General features: G+C 43.8%; 1 protein-coding gene and 1 pseudogene across 8 annotated transcripts in view; both read left to right on the forward strand.

Moving 5' to 3' along the window:
* Positions 1 to 21,689, forward strand: part of GALNT7 (polypeptide N-acetylgalactosaminyltransferase 7) — a 135,224-nt gene that overhangs the window by 1,446 nt on the left and 112,089 nt on the right. The gene's annotated exons all lie outside the window — the stretch shown is intronic.
* Positions 169 to 1,638, forward strand: LOC145537897 (NADH dehydrogenase [ubiquinone] iron-sulfur protein 4, mitochondrial pseudogene; annotated as a pseudogene). The gene has a single exon (XR_014076475.1). The product of XR_014076475.1 is annotated as an NADH dehydrogenase [ubiquinone] iron-sulfur protein 4, mitochondrial pseudogene (transcript).

Below are 21,689 nucleotides of genomic sequence, written 5' to 3' on the forward strand. Positions count from 1 at the left end.
GGCAGTTGTTTCAAAGTGTTTGTGATTACAAATGGCCTTTAACAGAGCTAGAGACGTTTAAATGCCGTTTCCTGGGGGAGAAACTGAGGAAAGAGTGACAGAATTAGCCATATTCAGAATGTCTTGCAGTTCAGATGACAAAATCTTCCAAAGGGGTGATGGAGTATCAGCCCCAAGGCCCTGAAATACTGAAATGTTTTTACTACTGCTAATACAGGGACTGGGCCACGAGCTCATTTAATAGCTATAGCAGGTGTTTATAACTTAATTTTTGGTCCAGCTTATTGAATATAGTTTGTCAGTAGATCCAGTACAATTTCTGTCATTTGCCAAAGACCAAAGCTAGCTTCTTAAAGACTTTCAGACAATTAACATTAAGAAGATTGCTTTATGTATCTGAAGAGCCAAACGTCTGTATTAAGTTTGCAGGTAAATATTAACTAAGCAGTTGAAGATATAGCCAATAAGTCATAAGAGTACAAATAAGGTACTACTGCTCCTTTTTACTTCACTTTCACTTTTCCCTTTCATGCACTGGAGAAGGAAACGGCAACCCACTCCTGTATTCTTGCCTGGAGAATCCCAGGACGGCGGAGCCTGGTGGGCTGCCGTCTGTAGGGTCGCACAGAGTCGGACACGACTGAATCGACTTAGCAGCAGCAGCAGCAGCTCCCTTTTAATCAAAACTAAGCTAAGAGCTTCTGAGATGCAGCTATCCAAGGACATCTCACTTAGGGAAGACTCCTGAGTTTCCCTTCCCCCTTATGGTCTTTTACTTTATGATTACACATACTCCACCCATGGTGAAACATCTGCCTCTCCTTAATGCTGGTCCATTTATAGGGCTTTCTGGATTCTGATAAATGACCTGAGATAGTCTGGAATAATCCCATTTACCAAATACAAATTCTGTCTCTAGCAAGCTGGTCCTGGCGGGTTGCTTTCTGCCTTAATCTTTCAGTGTTCCAGGCACAAAAGTCTGCTGCAGCCGGGTGCTTTTTCCCCTGGACTACTTCCTCCTTTAGATCTGCCCAGCAGTGTCTGCCTGTAGCAAGATGGCGGCGGTCTCAATGTCAGTGGTGCTGAGGCAAGCGTTGCTGGGGAGAAGGGTAGCGACTGTAGTTGCCGTTTCCGTTTCCAAGGTTTCGACCAGGTTGTTGAGCACTTCCACATGGAGGCTGGCACAGGACCAAACTCGAGACACGCAACTCATAACAGTTCATGAAAAATTGGATATTACTCCTTTAACTGGTGTTCCAGAAGAGCATATCAAAACTAGAAAAGCCAGGATCTTTGTTCCTGCTCGCAATAACATGCAGTCTGGAGTAAACAACACAAAGAAATGGAAGATGGAGTTTGATACCAGAGAGAGATGGGAAAATCCTTTGATGGGTTGGGCGTCAATGGCTGATCCCTTATCCAACCTGGTTCTGACTTTCAGTACGAAAGAATATGCAATTGCCTTTGCAGAAAAAAATGGATGGAGCTATGACGTTGAGGAGAGAAAGGTTCCGAAACCTAAGTCCAAGTCTTACGGCGCAAACTTTTCTTGGAACAAAAGAACAAGAGTATCCACAAAATAGATCGGCACGGACTATATCTCTGTGCTTTACTGTGAATAAAGCCAGCTGTGCAGTATTTATAGTCTGTGTATAATACACCTCTTAATCTCCTAATAAATTTGACCTTTAAACTACCCTCAGCCCGGCAAAACAGGTCACCTATGGTCAAGACAACAGAAACACATTTCTTTTCACTTTCTCATCTCTGGGCCTCTTGCTGTTTCTCTGATGTGAATGGTGTGAAACGTGATCTTACCATTCAAATCATACTCTGTTGGATAAGTTTTCATTTATTCAACAAACATTTTTGAGCACCTCCTACGTCCTGGTGCTAGTTGTTAGGGAAATACTCCTTGCCCCTAAACTTTTGAATTATGTAGGCTACTGGGTCAATAATCACATTAATCAAGACTTCACAAACCTATAAATGAAAACTGTGCCACATGCTGTGGGAAAACAAAAAACCCACAGCAGGTAACAAAATGGTGGTGCTTGGGCATGAAAGCCTTATCTGAAAAAATGACCTTTGAGTTAGAGTCTGAGGATCTGAAGAAGAGTCACTGTTGATCTGGGAGTGGGAGGGGGCAGGCCTGAGAGGGAGGAGTATGTGCAAAGGTTCTGAGGTAGGAGGTAGCATGGTGATCTGAGGGAGTAGAATAAGACCAGTGGAGTTAGAACATTACTTTGGCCACCTGATGCAGAGAATCAACTCATTGGAAAAGATGCTGATGATGGGAAAGATTGAGGGCAGGAGGAGAAGTGGGCAACAGAGGATGAGATGGTTGGATGGCATCACTGATTCATTGGACAGGAATTTGAGCAAATTCCAGGAGATGGTGAAGGACAGAGAAGCATGAAGTGCTGCAGTTCATGGGGTCGTGAAGAGTCAGACATGACTGAGCGACTGAACAACAACAGTTAGGACATGAAGAGTGAGGGTGCAAAGAGACCAGGCCAGGGATCAGGTCTAGAGCAGCCATTAACTCCAAAGATGAAGCTCGTGGAAGGATTTTTAAATAGAGGAGAGACATGATCAGATTTGTGCTTTGAAGAGATCACTCTGGCAGTATTGGTTTAGAGCAGGAGCAGATGGGAATTCCTGTTGGAGGTTATAATAGCCTTGGTGAGATGTGATGTTGATGGAATTGGCAGAGTGACAGGGGAAGGGGAGAAAAATCAGTTGATTCAAGAGCTATTCAATGGAGATGCAGAGGCACCAGGACTAGGTGTTTGCACATGGGAGTGAAGGAGAAGGAAGGTGACCAGAGGCACCCAATAGAGATAGGAAAGTGACAGGTTGTTTATTACATGGAAGGTTCTGAAGACCAAAATCTTTACATTCTAATGTTACATTTTGCAGTTCTAATGGGAAGGCTTATCTTTTTAGGCTTTGTTCTTAGAATATTTTAAGGTCAGCTTGTACTACAACCATCTGTTTAGCACTTGCAAAGTGTAGACAGTTCCTTTAATTAAATAAATTACAGTATTTCTTAGACCATTTCTCCAAGGTTCCAGCCCTGAGTGTTTAACATTGAATCATTAGCCTCCAAAAATAAAGGCCTAAAATGGAGATGTTGAAAGATCTTCTGTGCTTCTCCTATAACAAATTCAGTGCTGGTGAGAAGCTGCATGTGAACCAGTGGTTCTCAGTATGTACTAATGTTGCTTGAGTCAAACTATTAATGCCATTTAGGTTCAGGGCGTGCAGAGTAGGACTCATTCAAGAACCGTTGCTAGATGGAGAGGTTTTATGTGATAAGCTGAGACCAGTGGAAAGGAGCCTTGGTTAATGAGGCTGTGACTGAATTGACTACCCAGTTGGTCAGGTTCTACCCTAGCAAAGCCTTTTATCTCAGCTGTGATCGGCTGTAACCAGAAAAACTCTGCCCTTGACCATGATATTTTATTTCAAACAAAAGCTCATTTATTAGGGATGGAGCTGTCACTTAGCAGAAGTGTAGCATCAGAAGAGGTCACTGTTGTTTCAGTTGCCCAAGTGAAATGCCCCGGGACTGGCTTTCGTTCTCTATTTTGCTGTCCTCTCCCACTCCTGCAATGAAAAACTCCCATGTTACCAAGTCTAAGAAATTTGGGTTCTACAGGCTTCCTGAAATTAATTGCAGTTTTGTGTACACATGCATTCTCCTAGGTTGAGAATCTGAAGCTGTCGCATTTCTTAAAGGTGCCTGTGAAGCACTGAGTCTTTGAGAGGCAGGATATACGTTTTCTGCTCGTGGAATTTCTCCTTCCACTTCCACGGTGCTGCAGCATTCATCAACGTCTCTCCCCTGCAGGGCTGGGCGCCCTGGAAATGCAGACATCCCTAAGAATCTCTGTGTCGATTCTGTGGAAGTATTTTCCATCCAGTGGTGGAAGGTCAGACATCAGTCCTGTTAGAGCAGTGGTTGGGCTTAGCAAACACTCGGTGGGTATTTGACACATCTGTTGAGGGAGTGACTGCCATGTACAGTGCAGATACTCTCCCAGTTCTCACAGAACTCTGTCCATGCTATTAATACACATTCTACTTCCTCACCTTCCCTCTTCCACTGTATAGAACCTGACTATGAAAGCATTCCTCCCATAGCCTCAGGCTGTGTCCATTCAGCTCTAGAAATGTCACATTCTTGATTTCACTACTTTTCTTCCTCTGTCAGATTGTACATTCATTCTTCAGGGATGAATACCCAAAATACAATTCTAATTTCTGGGACACACCCCCACCCCCGGCTCCAGACCCCACTGAGAGCACCAAGCCAGCCTCAAGGAAAAGCCCCTCCTCTAAAGTGATCACATCCTAGTTGAAGAAAAGACTCGAGCACCCACATGGCCTTGGTTCCTTCCCCTCCTTACTCTGGTGTCTGTGTAAGGGCACCTCATTCTGGGAGCAGTCACAGGGTGTCTCCTTGGCAGGTGGAGAAGGCTTAGAACAGCCATTCAGGGAGTGCACAATTACTAGTAAAGAAAGCGTGGAAACAGAATTTGGGAAACTGTTTTGTGATGGGACTAGCTGCATGAAAAGGTAGATAAGGTACCGGCTTCAGTTTGGTTCTGGTAAAGACTGCATTAGATCAGTTGATAGTAAATTAGAGATGAGAGAGAGAAAGTAATGCATTATGAATGAACGTCAGAATTCTGAGCTTGGGCCATTTGTAAACATTATTTGTAATTTCCAACTTGAGTTATTAAAAAAAAAAAAAAAAGCTTGGTCAGCAAGATTTGAACAGCTCTCGAACACTGGAACCGGGTTGTGATTATTCAACTTCAACCTCAATTGTTGTTTTTGTTCATGTTTTGGATTCTAATTTTCATCCCTGAAGAACGAATGCGCAATCTGACAGAAGAAGAAAAGTAGTGAAATCAAGAATTTGAAATTTCTATAGAGCAGAATGGACACAGCCTGAGGCTATGAAAGGAATGATTTTTCTTTTTTTGGTTGCGTCAGGTCTTAATTGCAGTATGTGGGATCTAGTTCCCTGACCTGGGGTGGAACCCTGGTCCCCTGCATTGGGAGCTCGAAGTCTTAGCCACTGGACCACCAGGGAATCTCGGGAATGCTTTTATATTTGGGTTCTGTAAGGTGGAAGAGGGAAGGGTGAAAGGGTAGAACGTGTATTAACAACATGAGAGTTGGGAGAGTATTTGCACTGTAAACACAGCAGTCATTCCCTCAGTAGAAGTGTCACATACCGGCTGAGCATTTACTCAGTGCCATGCATGGCTCTAGGCGTCAGAGACTCGGTGCCTTAGAGGAGCTGGAAAGCTTTTGATGTAGTAAAGATGTTACTCAGGTCTTGACCCATTGACCACACAGAAGGTATTTGTCTATAAAAATAGCAGTTTTCTTTTCATTCATGAATCAGGCCTTTTTACCATACCTCCCAACCTCCAGCATTCCATCTGCTCTAAATAGTGAATAGAGGACCCCTGAGGCACCCGGCTGGGCGCTGGAGACGTAGGGGTGTCCCAGACACAGGCTCTGTCCCCTCTCGCACCCACGTGGGGGTGTCACCCCCACCCAGAGGTCCCACCACAGCTGCAGGAGGTGCGTGCTCGGAGGCCAGAGCCTGGTGTTCTGCTCCACCTGGAGCAGGGTGGTGTTCGGACAGGGAAGAGCATTCTGGATGCAAGGAATCTGGTGAGACCAAATGGAGGCTGGTTTTACTCATGACAAGTGGTGGAGCCTAAGATTGGAAGAGTAAGTCTGGGCCACGTTCTGAAGGCACTGAATGGGAGGCTAAGGAACCGGGTTGGGGTGTTACAGATGGAGCAGGAAGAGCAGCTTTTTGGAAGCCTCCAAGGTGGAGTTGGGGAGTGGTGACATTCCGCTGCTGACTCCTTGATTAGAAGATTCAAACCCCTGTTGTCTCCTCAATACCATCGTGTGCTCTGGTCATTGATGATTCTCTAAAGCAGTAAAATGCCTGGTAATAACAGATGACACAGTCAGTCCTGTGTGATGTTAATTGTAGTAATAACCCTCTAGTGCAGTCTGATGTAATCCTCACTGTAGAAGGGAGGTGCCTGAGTTCCAGAGCCATGAAGCCTGCCCAAGGTCAGGTACACAGTTATTCTCAGGTGTCCTGACCAGCTGTGCCCTTTGATTTTAACAACACAGATGAGCTCCCGTGGACTGTGCTGGAGGGGGCCACAGAGATACTGGAGTGTTCATTTTAGACAGAAGCATGCGAGGTGGTGCAGGCTGAGTGGGGGGAGGAGAAGGCAGGGGTGATGGTGGCTGAGGCCTGACTGCAACTCTCTGGGCAGAACCTGGTTGCCCCGAGGGTGGAAGAGGCCAGAATGCAAGAGAAGTAGAGAGAAGGCCCGAGAAGTCCCGCGTGGTGGTGACGAGCACATCTGGAGGGCGGGCAGCGCTTGATAGGATGCCAGGTATCCTCAGGGACACTCTGGGTCAGATGATGAATTATGTGATCATCATGCTACGCGTGGTCCTAGATAACAACGTGAGTAATTACGTGTTGTCAAGTTTGTGGGCCAGATGCACAAGTAACAGTAGCAGAGGGTGAAAGGAGGGTTGCAGTAGCTACTGGGTCCCAGGTCTCAGGGAAGCAGCATCCATCCTGGGGTGGAGTGGCGAGTGGTCAGACAGCTGATCCCTGGAAGGGAGGGTTGGAGGTCGAGTGCACAGAGACAGGGAATGGGTGTGCAGAAGCAGAAAAGATCTCTGCAGACCCTGGGGACAGGCAGCTGGAAGAGAACCTGGAGAGAGGAGCAGAGTCTGAGCCTGCAACACTGAATTCTCTTGAGTGTTCCGAACTGGCTCCACAGGATTTTTGGGGACAGTGCTGAGGCCAGGTTTCAGTGAGGAGAGAACTATCTCTGTGGCTCCTACCAAGCCCTAAACAGGAGGGGGTCCAGGAAAACGAGTGTGTGAGGAGGAAGGTGATGATGATAGAATTACCAGTGGCCGGTGGGAGCAGGAGCTGCGCTCGCTGGACGAGGTGGTGGGGATCGGATGCTGGTTCCTCTGAAGGAACACACCGTCTGAAGCGACAGTTCTCAACCTTGGACAGGCATCAGAATTGCCCATAGGGTGTGTTAGAACCCGGGTCATCTGGCCTCCTGCCCAGACTTTCTGATTTGAGAGGTCCGGGGTGGGGCGGAGAATTTGCGATGGTAACTAGTTCCCAGGTGAAGCTGCTAGTCTAGGGACTGGATTTTTGAAAGTCTGGTCTAGAAGGTGAGTCTTTGCAAAGACTGCAAAGTGGTGGTCCAGAGGATGAGTAGAGCTGGGGGCTGTAAGATAAAACATTTGTGTGTTTTGAGCATAAAGTGATTCCAGGTCAGTGGAGTTGGGGTGTCTGCAGGTTAGACGGAGCCCAGAATGGGAATCAGTGCTATAGACAGAAATAGGATGACTTGGAGAGTGTTTCTCGACCAGAACTGCTGAGAATGAGAACAAAGGATGCAAGAGCCCCTGGGGCCTGCACCAATTGCTGGCCCCTGGGGTGGAGGAGGGCCTGCAGCGCATCCAGTTAACACGATGCCCAGGAACACTGGCTCAGGAGAAACATTCAAGCAGGGAACACTCACCTTCCCAGGGGAAAACGACAGATCAAGTCAGAGAGGAGGGTTTTACTGGAGAAGTGTGACTACTGAAGAGGGACTGCCCGCAATGAGGTAGGTTGGTTGTTTTGTCACAGAGTCCTGTCCAACTCTTTGCAACCGCAAGTACTGTAGCCTGCCAGGCAAGAATACTGTCCATGGAGTTCTCCAGGGCACAATACTGGTATGGGTTGCTGTTTCCTTCTCCTGGGGATCTTCCCGATCCAGGGATCGAACCTGTGTCTCCTGCACTGGCAGGCAGGTTCTTTACTCTCTGAGCCACCTGGGAAGTGGGGTTATCTCTGTTCTGCCTTAATTAGTACCTCTCCACACCCCACCCCCCTGACCCATGTGTAGACACAGACACATACGTACATATATGTTAAGCTGAACCACAGTCATATAACTTTGATAATACATACTGTGTATACTATATACATTATATTAAAATATGATGATAATACATATTGGGCATTTGGAGCACTCTTAATCTGAAATCCAGTAACTTGTAAAGCAGTGGCTCGAACAACATTTTAACATATGGAATTGGGAAGGAAAGGAATTTTATATTGAGGCTATTAGGCAATTTTTAGTTTTTAATAATACATTCATTTCGCTGATGTATAACCAAAGGAAGAAACAATAACAAAACGTGCTCAGTGTTTCAGTAGTGCTAGTTTTATGAAATGAGGTCTACAGTTTAATTCTGGTTCAGTCGCGTGATCCCTAAAGCAGCACTAAGACACGCTGAACTGCAATTACCCAAGGCTTCCTTCAGTCTTTTCTGGAGAGGGGAGAACTAACTTGGAGTTGCTTCATTTGCCAAGATCCTGAATATTTCAAAATGAGAAACGTTCTCATTTCTGCACCATTATAAATTCCCTCCTGGGCTCCCTGGCCTTCGGAGAGTTTTAAAGAGTGGCTCCTGAGAAGCATTTAAACGCACCAGTAGGGAGGCCTGTTCCAGCTCACTGAGTGTAAGAACAGCTACACCGAAACTTGAGGAAAAAATTAACTTTGCATTATCTAATTAGATTTGTAGAATTGCTGCAGAACAGCCCGGTCTCCCAAATCTAGAAGGTACAATTAGCTGCAGCATTATATCAATACCAACGAGCCTGCTAAGAGGCTTCCAAGCCAAGCAGTTGGAATATGTTATTACCAAGGATATTTTAAACTGGATGAATTAAAATTAAATCACATACTGTTGGGAGCCGTTCTGCATGAGAATAGTATAGCAGAGATGACCTCATCTCTCTTTTTTTTAATCTTTTATAGGGTCCCTGGGTTTAGGAATGCATTTGGTCCTTTGGAGGGATGTTACTCTGCTCAATAGTAAACTGCTCATTCAGTGATTATCTAGCTTACACATCGTTTTTGCATTTGTAGTTCTTGTCTTTATAAATACGACTCAGTGCGACCCTATGGACTGTAACCCACCAGGTTTCTCTGTCCATGAGATTCTCTAGGCAAGAATCCTGGAGTGGGTTGCCATTCCCTTCTCCAGGGGATCTTCCCAACAGAGGGATCAAATGCAGGCCTCCTGCATTGCATGCAGGTTCTTTACTGACTGAGCTGCCAGGGAAGTGCATAAAATATTTTATAAGGTGGTTTAGGACTGAAATATTCACCAGTAAAGTTTACACTTTATTGAAAGAGTTGGTACTTAAAGAGTAAGTATGTCTTAAACATTAACTGAGAAATTGCCAAAACATTTTTGTCACTTTTATGAGAAGGTGGGTGTGCATATTTATTTATGAGACTGTCATTATCCTTTGACTCTTGATTTTCCCCTTTTGATGAAAACACTAGAAGAAAAGAAAGAAGAAAACCCCATGATAAAATGCTCTCTGGAGTGTAAGCGAGGTTTGCAAGTAGCTTCACAGTGATGCGAATGCCTCACTCCTCCAGCGGGAACCCTTCCTTTCAAACTAAACCACTGAGTCCAGCTACTAAAGTGAAATTGCAGCCTCAGATTTTCATTGCAGGATAAAAGACACTTCTGAACAATTATTCAGAATTTTAAGAATTGCACTTGTTGAGAAGTGATGTCATAACACCATTGGAATATCTCTATGCTTTTGGGAGAAGTTTCTTTGATAAATTCTTTAGAAAGACTAAACAGAAAAAAATATAGAATAAGGTACAATAGTATGTTAACAGAGTCCCTATTTGATGTGCTCTAGAGGTTCTTTATTCATCAGCATTTACTATTGCACTTCAAATAATTTTATTCTGCTGAATTTAAAGGAAATATTTCATGTGTGTGTGTGTGCCTGTGCACACTCATGTCCAACTCCTTGCAACCCCATGGACTGTAGCCAACCAGGCTCCTCTTAATGGGATTTCCCAGGCAAGAATACTGAATTGGGTTGCCATTTCCTTCACCAGGGGATCTTCCCGACCCAGGGATCAAACCCACGTCTCCCACATTGGCAGGCAGGTTCTTTACCACTGAGCCACCTGGGAGGCCCAAATATTTCATATACATATTATTAACATCTCTTATTCTATGAAATAGCTCCTTTATCCCCCTAGAAGAAACCAAAGTGATCCCTATGCTTAAGCGAGTCATACGACCCTCATTTTGCCAGAATATATCAAAGGTACTTGGATAAAGATGTCCAGGTATGGAAAATTTGGGAGGGAGATTCCACTGCTATTTTAGATTTATGGCTTATTAGTCACTTGTCTAAACATTTCAAAAATGACTTAAAGACCTAGTGGGGTTAAATTAATTAAGATATTTTTGTTTGCTTGATTGTTTATTGCTGCTAAGAAAAATATGCTTGTGATGGAAAATGTTTGCCTAGAAAAATTTACCCGGTGATAGGTTATATTGGACTGGAGTTGTTGGTTAGTCATGGCCCTTGTATACAGCCATTTGAAAACTTGTATGAGACATTTTCTACAATTCTTGACTTATTAGACAGAGGTTTTAATTCTGCTTACTTGGGATGATTTAAATCCAACCCACTTCTCCCAGTATTTCATCACGAAATTTAGTATTTTACCATAGCTTATAGACAATTTTGTCATTATGCTTCTTAAAATTTAATCTGACAATTTGTCTCATAGTCTCTAATATAGCAAGGTGTCCCATGTAAGTCTTAGTGTTTTTACCTTGACAATCTGTAGGATTTTACATCTTTTCTTGTAAAAGAAAGTATTTAAAACCCCATGTTCAAAAATCTACTAACTCTTGCCAGGGTGTTTAAAATGAATTTAAAAACCCATTTTATTTTTTGGCAAATAAGCTCATTTATGGTACAGAACAAATGATGACAAAGTGCTTTTTTAGAATAATGGAATAGAAAAGACTGAAATCTCATTACACATGCAGATTTTTATACTATGGTAGAGGGTTTAGTTTTTTAAGCTAAATGATAACTGTCAAGATTGGAAATTTTGATCATATAAAATATATAATTAGACTTTAGTGCTTAAGCAAAGACTTGGTAGAATGGGGAAATACAGGCATGCAATTTCATTAATTTGCTCTTCGTGATGGACTTGGGGAATTCGAAATCCAGTGTTTATAAAAGAAGTTTGCAGGAGAGTGTTTCCATTGTGGTAGTCAATTAAAATAAATTTGTTTACAGTCCAGGGAGCTCTTAGTGGGTGGTCAAGAGAATAATGCTTTTAGCAAATAGTTTTCAAAAATTCTCTATTCTCAAATGTGCTAATAAAAGAGAATGGCTTCCAAGTACCTTGGTATCTTAAAGGAGTACATTTTCAGTATGAAATTGAGGTATTCTTCTTTTTGTAATTATCATTTAGCTCCAAACCATGACACATGTAACTTCTATAAATGTAAGTGTGGCAGCCTGGATGGGAGGGGAGTTTGGGGGAGAATGGATGCATGTATATGTACTACTGAGTTCTTTCACTGTTCACCTGAAACTATCACAACATTGTTAATCAGCTATACCCCAATACAAAATAAAAAGTTAAAATAAATGTAAGGATCTGGGGAGGAGGAGTGATAGATTGGGTGTTTGGAATTGACATGTACACACTTGTTGTTCAGTCTCTTAAGTTGTGTCTGACTCTTTATGACACTGTGGACTGCAGCATGTCAGGCTCCACTGTCCTTCACTACCTCCCAGAGTTTGATCAAACTAATGTCCATTGAGTTGGTGATGCTATCTAACCTCTCATCCCCTGCCACTCTCTTCTCCTTTTGCCTCAGTTTTTCCCAGCATGAGGATCTTTTCCAGTAAGTCGGCTCTTGGCATCAGGTAGCCAAAATATTGGAGCTTCAGCTTCAGCATCAGTCCTTCCAATGAATATTCAGGGTTGATTTCCTTTAGGATTGACTGGTTTGATCTCCTCACTATCCAAGGGACTCTCAAGAGTCTTCTCTAGCACCACAGTTTGAAAGCATCAGTTCTTTGGGACTCAGCCTTCTTTATGGTCCAACTCTCACATCCATACATGACTACTGGAAAAACCATACCTTTGAGTAGATGGACCTTTGTCGGCAAAGTGATGTCTCTGCTTTTTAATTCATTGCCTAGGTTTGTCATAGCTTTCCTTCCATGTGCACACTGCTATATTTAAAATGGATAACCAACAAGGACCTATAATATAGCACAGGAAACTCTGCTCAGTAATCTGTAATAACCTAAATGGGAAAACAACTTGAAAAAGAATACGTACATGTGTATGTATAACTGAATCACTTTGCTGTACACCTGAAACTAACATGACCTTGTTAATCAACTGTGAAAGTGAAAGTGAAGTCGCTTAGCCATGTCCGACTCTTTGTGACCCCATGAATGGTAGCCTACCAGGCTCCGTGGTCCATGGGATTTTCCAGGCAAGAATACTGGAGTGGGCTGCCATTTCCTTCTCCAGGAGATCTTCCCGAGCCAGGGATTGAACCTGGGTCTCCTGCATTTTAGACAAACACTTTACAGTCTGAGCTACCAGGGAAGCTCTAATCAACTATACTCCAATATAAATAAAAAAGACTTTAGATAAAATAAATAAAGTAGAGGGCACATAAACACAGTTGTTAACCTTGAAAACTTTGAAAAGCGACCTCAAAACTGCAAGGATGGTAGAGCCCCAAAGGCCATGCTTTCCTCAGGTCCTCCTTGCCTCGCAGCTTGAGAAGCGCTGGCATGGCCTGAAGAGTGGGCCAGAGGACGTGTATTCCGCACGGGTATTCTTAGATTCTCTCTTCATCATCCCCTTTGAAATCTTAGGAAGGCGTTAATGAACCTGGCTTCATCTTCCTTTCCATGAATTACTGCCACAGGAAGAGCACCAGCCATACCTGCGACTGAATGGAAGAAAGCCACAGCCAGAGTCAATACACTGTTTTGCAGTGCACAGGCCTGTTTCCCTAGAGGCAGTTATCATCCTCGACCTCTGCTCAATTAACTGGCAACACAAAGAGAAAAAGTCAACACTAAAGTCTTTGTTCTATGTTGGCAAAAAAAAAAAAAAATCACTTCCCAAAGATAAAGAGAGTGGCTTGCAACTTGTATTCTGATTTGCATCTCCTTCTTTAGCTTAAATACCAGCTATTTGTGTCTGAAAGCAGACATATCTTGTATAGTGATTTATGGCTTCAAAGGACTGATAAAATGCAGACAGTACCTGAAAGGACGTGGTCATGACAGTTGAGGAATAGATTTTTAATATTATAGAAAAGCAAACTTAAGGTAACAGCAGAGGTAATGTGTTCATGTTCACTATTTTTATTTTCTAATGAATTATGATACATTTCCTACTATTTTTTTCACTTCTTCATGAAAATAAATTTACTCAACTAGTTTTTCCTGCCTTGGACAGATTTTCTTCTTTGGTTATGAGACATTTGTGGAGAAGTTGATCAGTGTTTCTGGGTCCCAGTGGGTACTGAATATGAGAATAATTCCTTCAAGGTTAAAAATGTCAGGCATATGTTTTATTGACCGCAAAGTAGCTAGGAAACCCTAGCCTGCCATTTGGGCACCCAGCATGTTGCCTCTGAATGATAAGTCCAGCAGGCTTACTCAGAATTTTCTAACACACAGAGATTACATTTTCTGAAAATACCTAGTTCTTTTTAATTAAGATAACTGAGCCTTCACAGTTATACCCGTAACTCTCGAGATGAGTCAGTGCTAATGAAAAATTAAAATTTCATTTCTAAACTTAGAGGCAACCCTTTTTTACACCTTTCTGCTCATTCTGTTACTGCTGTGCAGCCTGTCCCCACAGCTCTTACATGCCTCACTTTTTGATGAGATGCTCTAAGAAGTTGTTGCATCTTGTGACCTATTGACCAGAAACGGAAGTAACATGAAATATTCAGTGTTCTTGCAGGAGATTCCTTTCTGCCAGAGAACTGCCAATTTTCCTTGGTTGGCATGGGCTTCATTTAAAACTGCCTCATATATGCAGTGATGAAAGTCAAATGAAATTAAAATTACCAAGTGGAACATGCAACATTACTTGATAACATTATTGAAAAAAAAATGAAAACTATACTGTGATGCTTTAATGTGTTAACACCCTGCAAGCGAAGGTTTCAATCCACTTCGCTCTGTGCCCACCATCTCTAATCAGATGATGAGGCATGAGTCTACTTGTCAGAGTCTTTATGGATTAAAAAAAAGAAAGATCAGAAAATGTGCAATGCCTTATTAAGTCTGGTCCTAGATTTATTTCTAGTGCCTTCCATTTAGATATGTATTCAATTTACTTATTTCTTAAATCTAGGGGCCAGTGCTGCTCCTCATAGCTGCTTTTGTTTGGATGACTGATACCCTAAAACAACAGACAAAACCAGCAGGCTTTGACTGGTCTGTGGTGAAGCAGAAAGCAAGAGAAACCTGCATTCCTATCTGCTCACCACCACTTGGAATCCCATTTGTCTACCTGGAGAATGTACAGTGTCCAGTGACTGGATGGTGGGCACATGGGGGACTCCTGGGGTGTTGACCCCTCTCTTAGATGCCTGCCTGACTGCTTGAGTGAAGGAAAAGGAGCCCCAGAAAGAAAGGTGGGGAAAGCTAACTTTGCGGGGGTGGGTAGGGGGGGAAGCCAGTATCATTTAGGATTTGGATGACTGCAGTTACTCACTGAGAGACTTCCCTGAGGTTCTCAGAATACAGGGACTACAGCTGAATGATTTATAAGCCTTCGTAAATGCTTCCTGTCCCAGGCAGTGTAAGGAATTGAAATGTGTTGGGTATTTGGCACAAGCAGAAGAGACCTGAAGCCCAGGCATACTCAGCTTAGAATTCCTCTCTGAGATGAGTTACCAGGAGGTAGTGGAGGCCACGTCTGTGCTGTGGGGAGGTTTATTTCCTGGTGCAACCTCAGAGCCTGCCTCCTGTCTTCTGATCAGAATGTGTCTGTCCATAGAGAACGGACTTGTGGACACGGCGCGGGGTTGGGTGAGGGGTGGCAGGGACGTGAGGGGAGAGGAGAGGGTGGGACAAATGGAGAGAGTATAAGGAAAACATACATTACCATGTGTGAAATAGAGAGCCAGTGGGAATTTGCCGTATGATTCAGGAAACTCAAACCAGGGCTCTGTAACAATTAGAGGGGTGAGAGGTTCAAGAGGGAGGGGACGTATGTATACCTATGGCTGATTCATGTTGATGTATGGCAGAAACCAAGATAATACTGTAAAGCAATTATCCTTCAATTAAAAATAAATTTTTAAAAATTAAAGAATCTGCCCCCCCCCCCAAAAAAAGAATGTGTGTCCCATAAACAGGCAAGCAGGAGACAAGCTCTGTTTAGGGTCAGGAGATTCAACAACCTCATGTTTTTGCAATAATCCAGGGCTTCCCTGGTGGCTCAGATGGTAAAGAATCTGCCTGCAATTCGAGAGACCTGGATCCTATCCCTGGATGGGGAAGATCCCCTGGAGGAGGGCATGACCGCCCACTCCAGTATTCTTGCCTGGAGAATCCCCATGGACAGAGGAGCCTGGCGGGCTGCAGTCCGTGGGGTTTCAAGAGTCAGACACGACTGAGAGACTAAGCACAGCACACGGTGCTTCTCTGGTGGTCTCTTTCACTGAGATTTCAAAAAACCCAAATAAGTCCAAAATTAATGAAACAAGGCTAGGGAAGGCGAGTTCAAGTTGATTACAGTATTCCTTCCCGGGCTTGGGGCAGGGCAGGGCAGGGGGGGGTGTGAGTTGGAAGGCATGGGAAGAGTGGGGGAGAGTCCCCCTAGAGGGGAGGGCTCTGCTCAGGCCCAGGGTCCTGGTCTAGGACTTGACCTTGAGCCTGAGCCGTGATGGGGGGAGCAGGAAGGATGAGGCTCCTATCCCACGTATACATTTTTCTCTTTTTAAAAATAAGTGGGTTGATAACTATGAATGTTAACCCCCATGAATACCTAATATCCTGAGGGAATTCTGTTGATGTTAATCTACCTCCTGTGTGGCAAGTACCTCCCCAGGACATGCTGGTGATTAAAAGTAAAAACCAATGTCAATCACGTGGTACAGTGACATGGGTTGAAACCTGGTGTACACACTGTCAGCAGCGCTGGTGGCTTTGGCCTGGTGACAACTTCCCTGAGTCTCTCCCCCTTGTCCGGCAGGTAGACCCAGGATCTGCCCAGTGCCGACCTTGGGCTCCCGACAGTTCACCTGGGTCGGAGCCCCCGGACTGGGTTAACCTGCAGTTCTAGTTTTATACATCCTGTTTTCTCTTTCTTCCCTTTCTCCTCCTCCTTTGAAGAGCATAGTCATTTGTCTGTAGTTTCCAGGGTGCTTAAAAGAGTGAAAATACTTATATTATGCAAATTTGATATGAATTCCTTGTTTTTAATTATCAGTGAAAAAGGATTGTGTGTCCTAGATTTTTAGATTTCTGCCTTAAAAGTTATGCCCTTCAGTAAACTCATAGCCTAAAATGGGGAAAGAGGAAAACACTATCACTTATTTACTTCTGAGTCACACTCTTTTTCCTGAAGTAAAAATGTATGTTCTGGCTTCCCCGATGGCTCACAGTAAAGAACCCGCCTGACAAGCAGGAGACGGAGGTTTTATCCCTGGTTGGGAAGATCCCTGGAGGAGAGCAAGGCAAGCAACTCCATTATTCTTACCTGGAGAATCCCATGGACAGAAGTGGCTAGCGGGCTACAGTCCATGGGGTTGCAAAGAGTTGGACATGACTGAAGCGACTCAGCACAGCACAGCACAGAGGTAGACCATATATGTGCTACTTTGTGGATTGCCTTTTTAAAAATTTTACTGTAGAAATATTTCAACTTATATATTGTTTCTAGGATATAGTTCTGTAAGCTAATCTTTTAACATCTGGTCATTTTAGCATGGAGGTGATTTATGGGAAAGAAGATATTAGGAAAAAAGAAAGAAATGCTAGTGTGCTGGGAATCACAGATCCAACATCATCATGTATAATCATATTTGCAGAGTTGTTTTTCCTCCTGCCCCTTAGCAAAAAATAAAAAAGCATCGATATGATTCTGAGTGTTTAGATGCTTTATAAAAGTTGCTGTTTAACTAATTTTGGGTGCATCCTGACTAACCCAACAGTTAGATGGAGAAAAACAGAAGTGATTGGAAGGCGAACACAGCTGGACAAGCCTCTGGTCTGTGCTGGATGCGCACCCCACTGTCTCCTGCACTTTCTCCCCTGGCACCGTCCACACGTAGTTTTGAGCTGTGGTTGCTGAGCAGTCTGAGCTTTTAAACCTCCACTTAGTGAATGAACATTAAGAACTTGAAGTCACCACCGTGGGGTTAATTTTGAGGCTTAGTAAACGCATTGTTAACTTGACTGATATTGGTCCTGTTGTCTCTGTGCTGTGAAGGCTAATTCTTCTTTTTACTGATTCAGTTCCGCCACTTCTGATTTTTCTCAGATAGTGTTCCCCATACTAGGAACATTTAAAAATGAGAATTATGCCTGTTCAGTCCTTGCATAGGGCTTCTCAGGTGGCACCAGTGGTAAAGAACCCACCTGCCAATGCAGGAGACTCAAGAGATGCAGGTTTGATCCCTCAGTCAGGAAGACCCCCTGCAAGAAGGAAATGGCAATCCACTCCAGTATTCTTGCATGGAGAATCCCATGGACAGAGGAGCCTGGCAGGCTACAGTCTATGAGGTCCCAAAGCGTTGGACATGACTGAGCAACTAAATAATAACTTGGTTTCCTGCTCATCAGCCGTGTCTTACTGGCTGGAGAAGACAGGCCTGAGCCCTTCTAGAAGCTTCTGTTCCAGTGACAAATACTCCTTCTCTGCTAGTGGTGCTTGTACTTCATCCTCGGTCCTCAGACCAGAGGACCCCGTGATCATCTTAGGAAACTCTGGTGAGCTCCTGTGTTGCTCTCCAACAGTTCTCTGATCCTGCCGTATTATTCATCAAACATGATTTCAGTTCTGTTGTTAAATTCTCATGTGCAGCACACACTTCACAATTACAGAAAAATCCTACTGACCAATTCAAGTAGGTCTTTTAGAACAACCCTGCTTGGCTTGTCCTACGTCTTGCTCCATTGCTTCAGCAGCCCGATAAGTCTAAGTATTTATGTTTAAGAATTTATTTTATCTAGGGAATCCCAACACAAGTGGTTCTTTGACTTGGGTTGTTAGACACATGGTTTTAGGTATAACCGATACTAGATTTCTCTTCATGTAGAATTAGATGTCCAGCATATAAATTATGTTTCAGTTCCTGGGAACTAATTTCACATCATGAAAATAATCAAAGCAGGTCCGCTAAACCAAATAAATGCTTTTATAGACATTTTGCGGGCACAGAACATCAAAGCCACGTCTTATATATTTTGTGGGTACATTTTTTTTTTACGTAGGCAAGGTTGAGTGAAGCTTCTAATTTTAAGATATGCGTCTAATAAGGTTCACACTGAAAGCACCACCTTTTATTTTGAAAACTCCCTACAGTGATCATAGATATTTTTCCTTTGCTCCAAGGAAGTTCTGTGTTGAAAATTAGCATCTTCTGTCTTGACCATTTTCAGTGCCTATTCAGTGTGCACAATGCCTCTGGATGTCTCTGAGACAGAGGGCTCCTGCCACCATCCCAGCTGTTCTGGGGAAAAAAGAGGGCTCTCCTGGTTCCATGTGAATGTGAACGGTAGTGCTTAGATGTTTGGGGTTTGTATCAAAATACAGATTTGACTAGTGTAACAGAAGTCTAAAAAGTTAAGACTTTTCCCAGCCATGTAAATACCCACACTGACCCAGCCACTCTTGGTTGGTCCTGTATGACATTGTTGGCATCAGTGCCCCTTCTGCCTTGTTGCTCAGTCATTAACTCATGGTCTGTGTCCCCACAGTAGGAAGGATGGAAGCAGAAAGGGGTGGCTGCTCCATCTGTAACATCACCTTCAGCTACGTCCTGCTGACTAAATGTCCTCACTCTGAGGGATGCTGGGAATGTATCTGTATTCTACACAGCCACAAACATGGATGAAACTGCGAGATTAGAAGGAGTTAATTAATGAGATGGAAGAAGAGAAAGGAAATTGGGAGGAATAGTGGTCTTTGCCACAGAATAATAACATGTACTTTTTTTTGATGATAAAGTTGTAAAACAGGGGTCAAAAGCCACCTATCACTCAACCTTTAGGCCTCCCTAACTTCCCCTTCCCTGGAAAGATCATCTTGTTTTTGGTATCTGGTACATGTTTGGTCTTCTTGTTTAGTTGCTAAGTCATGTCCAACTCTTTTGAACCCCATGAACTGTAGCCCGCCAGGCTCCTCTTGTCCATGGGATTTCCCAGGCAAGAATACTGGAGTGGGTTGCCATTTCCTTCTCTGGGAATTTTCTGACCCAAACTTAAAATCTGTTACTTTTTTTTATGTGGACCATTTTTTAAAGTCTTTATTGAATTTGGTTACAATATTGTTTCTGTTGTTCATGTTCTGGTTTTTTGGCTGGGAGGCATATGAGAATCTTAGCTCCACGACCAGGAATTGAAACCACCCTCCCCTGAACTGGAAGGGAAAGTCTTAACCACTGGACCGCCAGGGAAGTCCCTAAAATCTGTTACTGTTTGGGTCACCCGATTAACTGTTGGTTCTGAGACTCTCAGGCTTGTCTGCTGAGCTTGCATCAACAGGTCAAGATTTTACTTAGGCACCCACCAAGCAGCACTTTTTAACACAGGCATTCAGGAAGTTTGCTGTCACGTTGAGTTACTATGAGTTATTAAAATCCTGATCTGTTGTTTATTGGATTGTTAATAGATGAAATGGTTTCTTGTCTTTTTTTCCATGCTAACTGGAACAGTCCCTCCTGCCTGCATCCGACGTTTTAGGTCAGAAACGTGGAGGAGGTATGGCCTTTTCAGGGTTGGCGAAGGCGATCAACTATGAGGAAAGGGTTATGGGTCATTGGAAGAGTAAGCAAAAGATTCTCATAGCAGCACTGAGAAGTAGGTCTCACAGTGGAGAAGTGACCAAGCACAATGGGAATCTTGAGAAAACCGAGTGATTGAAAGAAGAGCTCCCACCCCTGGGGCAGGGAGTGGCAACAGGAAGAGCTGGCATTATCAGAATTTGGCAGCTCACAGGAGGAGGCCCTGCATCTCGGCATTCAGACCTCACGGGCTGCCTGGTGGGGGCCTGGCCTCTTGTCTCTCTAGAGTGTCATGAGGCTGAATGAGGGTGGGGGCTGAGTGGGGTAAATGCTGGATTCTGGAACCATCCATGCTGCTGTGGTGAAGGGCCTTCACTCAGATAGCAAGCAAGCCTCCCTCGCGTGCTTCCGGTTGGCAAAGCCTAAAGGAGAGACGGTCGTCCAGGGAGAAAGGTTGGGAGAGTTCCTGAAGCCAGGGTCGAAGAGAGAAGGGAGGGCTGGAGTGGAGAGACAGTAGTTTAATGAGCAGTGCGATATTTGCTGGGTCTAAAATCCTCGCTTGGAAAGTTCGTGCCTGAAGGTTTTGAGCCCAACAGCACTGAGAGAACTCAGAGAGCAGGTCTGGACTGGTCCTGATGTGGGTTTATCATCCCCAGGAGACAGGAACAGGCTTTCTTTTCCAGGTTCCTCACCTTATTCGCACCAAGACTGCAAAGAGCTCGCCTCCATCTTCACAGCCTCCAAGTTAAGGATGCAGCTTGGGTTTCCCTTTCTTTCCTTTTGAAACCTGTTATGAAGCTACTGTTTATACATTTCCTTGAGCCTTTCTTGAGTTTATTTTATTTATGTGACTCATCTAAAAACCACTTAGACTTTGTCAGTGTCTTGCATTGTGCTTGGCCTTGAAACAAAGCTGATAAGGATGCAGGCTGTGTCACCAGGAAAGTAACAGCCTAGTTTGTGGAACCAGGTGAATGTGAAGAAAACTAATATTATACCTTAAGTATTAAAATAGAGGGCTTCCCAGGTGGCTCAGTGGTGAAGAATCTGCCTGGCAATGCAGGAGCCGCAGGTTCAATCCCTGGGTGGGGAAAATCCCCTGGAGAAGGAAATGGCATCCCACTCCAGTATTCTTGCCTGGTATATCCCATGGACAGAGGAATCTGGTGGGCTACATTCCATGGGGTTGTAAAGAGTTGGACATGACTTAGCAACTAAACAACAAGATTCAAATAGAGTGAATTGTACCTGGAAAGTGGAAAAGAGAAGCTTGTGGAGGAGAATGCACTTTGGGGCTCATCGTCAGAGGGAGGACTTTGGCAGGCTGAGGGGAAGTTGTGGGTGCGTGTGGTGGGGAAGGGGGCAGGTAGAAACTGCAGATTTGGGGACGAGAAGGAAGTAGTTATTATACTAAAATAGCATGTGTTCTTATGTTTACTTTGTATTATGAAGAAGCCTTATTCAGTTGCCCTAGAAACATTCTTGTTTGGGCTTTAAGGGGATCTTCTTGGTTCAGAATTTTGAGTTTGACAGATGTTCTCCCTCCCGCTGTGTCCATTACAATTCTGTGCTTTAGCCTTGTTCTTTGCCTAGATGTTCACTTTTATAAGCAGAAGAGTCCTGTTATTTTTTACTTGAATCTTCAAGCTGAAGCTGTCTCATCTTGTCTTCATATTTGTTTTCCCTCCCAGAACAATTCCTAGTTTCCATACATGAGGTCTGTCTTGAGGGGTATCAGAATC

This window comes from Giraffa tippelskirchi, chromosome 1 (assembly GCF_054371585.1).
Source record: "Giraffa tippelskirchi isolate mGirTip1 chromosome 1, T2T-mGirTip1v1.2.pri, whole genome shotgun sequence".
Taxonomy (NCBI): domain Eukaryota; kingdom Metazoa; phylum Chordata; class Mammalia; order Artiodactyla; family Giraffidae; genus Giraffa; species Giraffa tippelskirchi.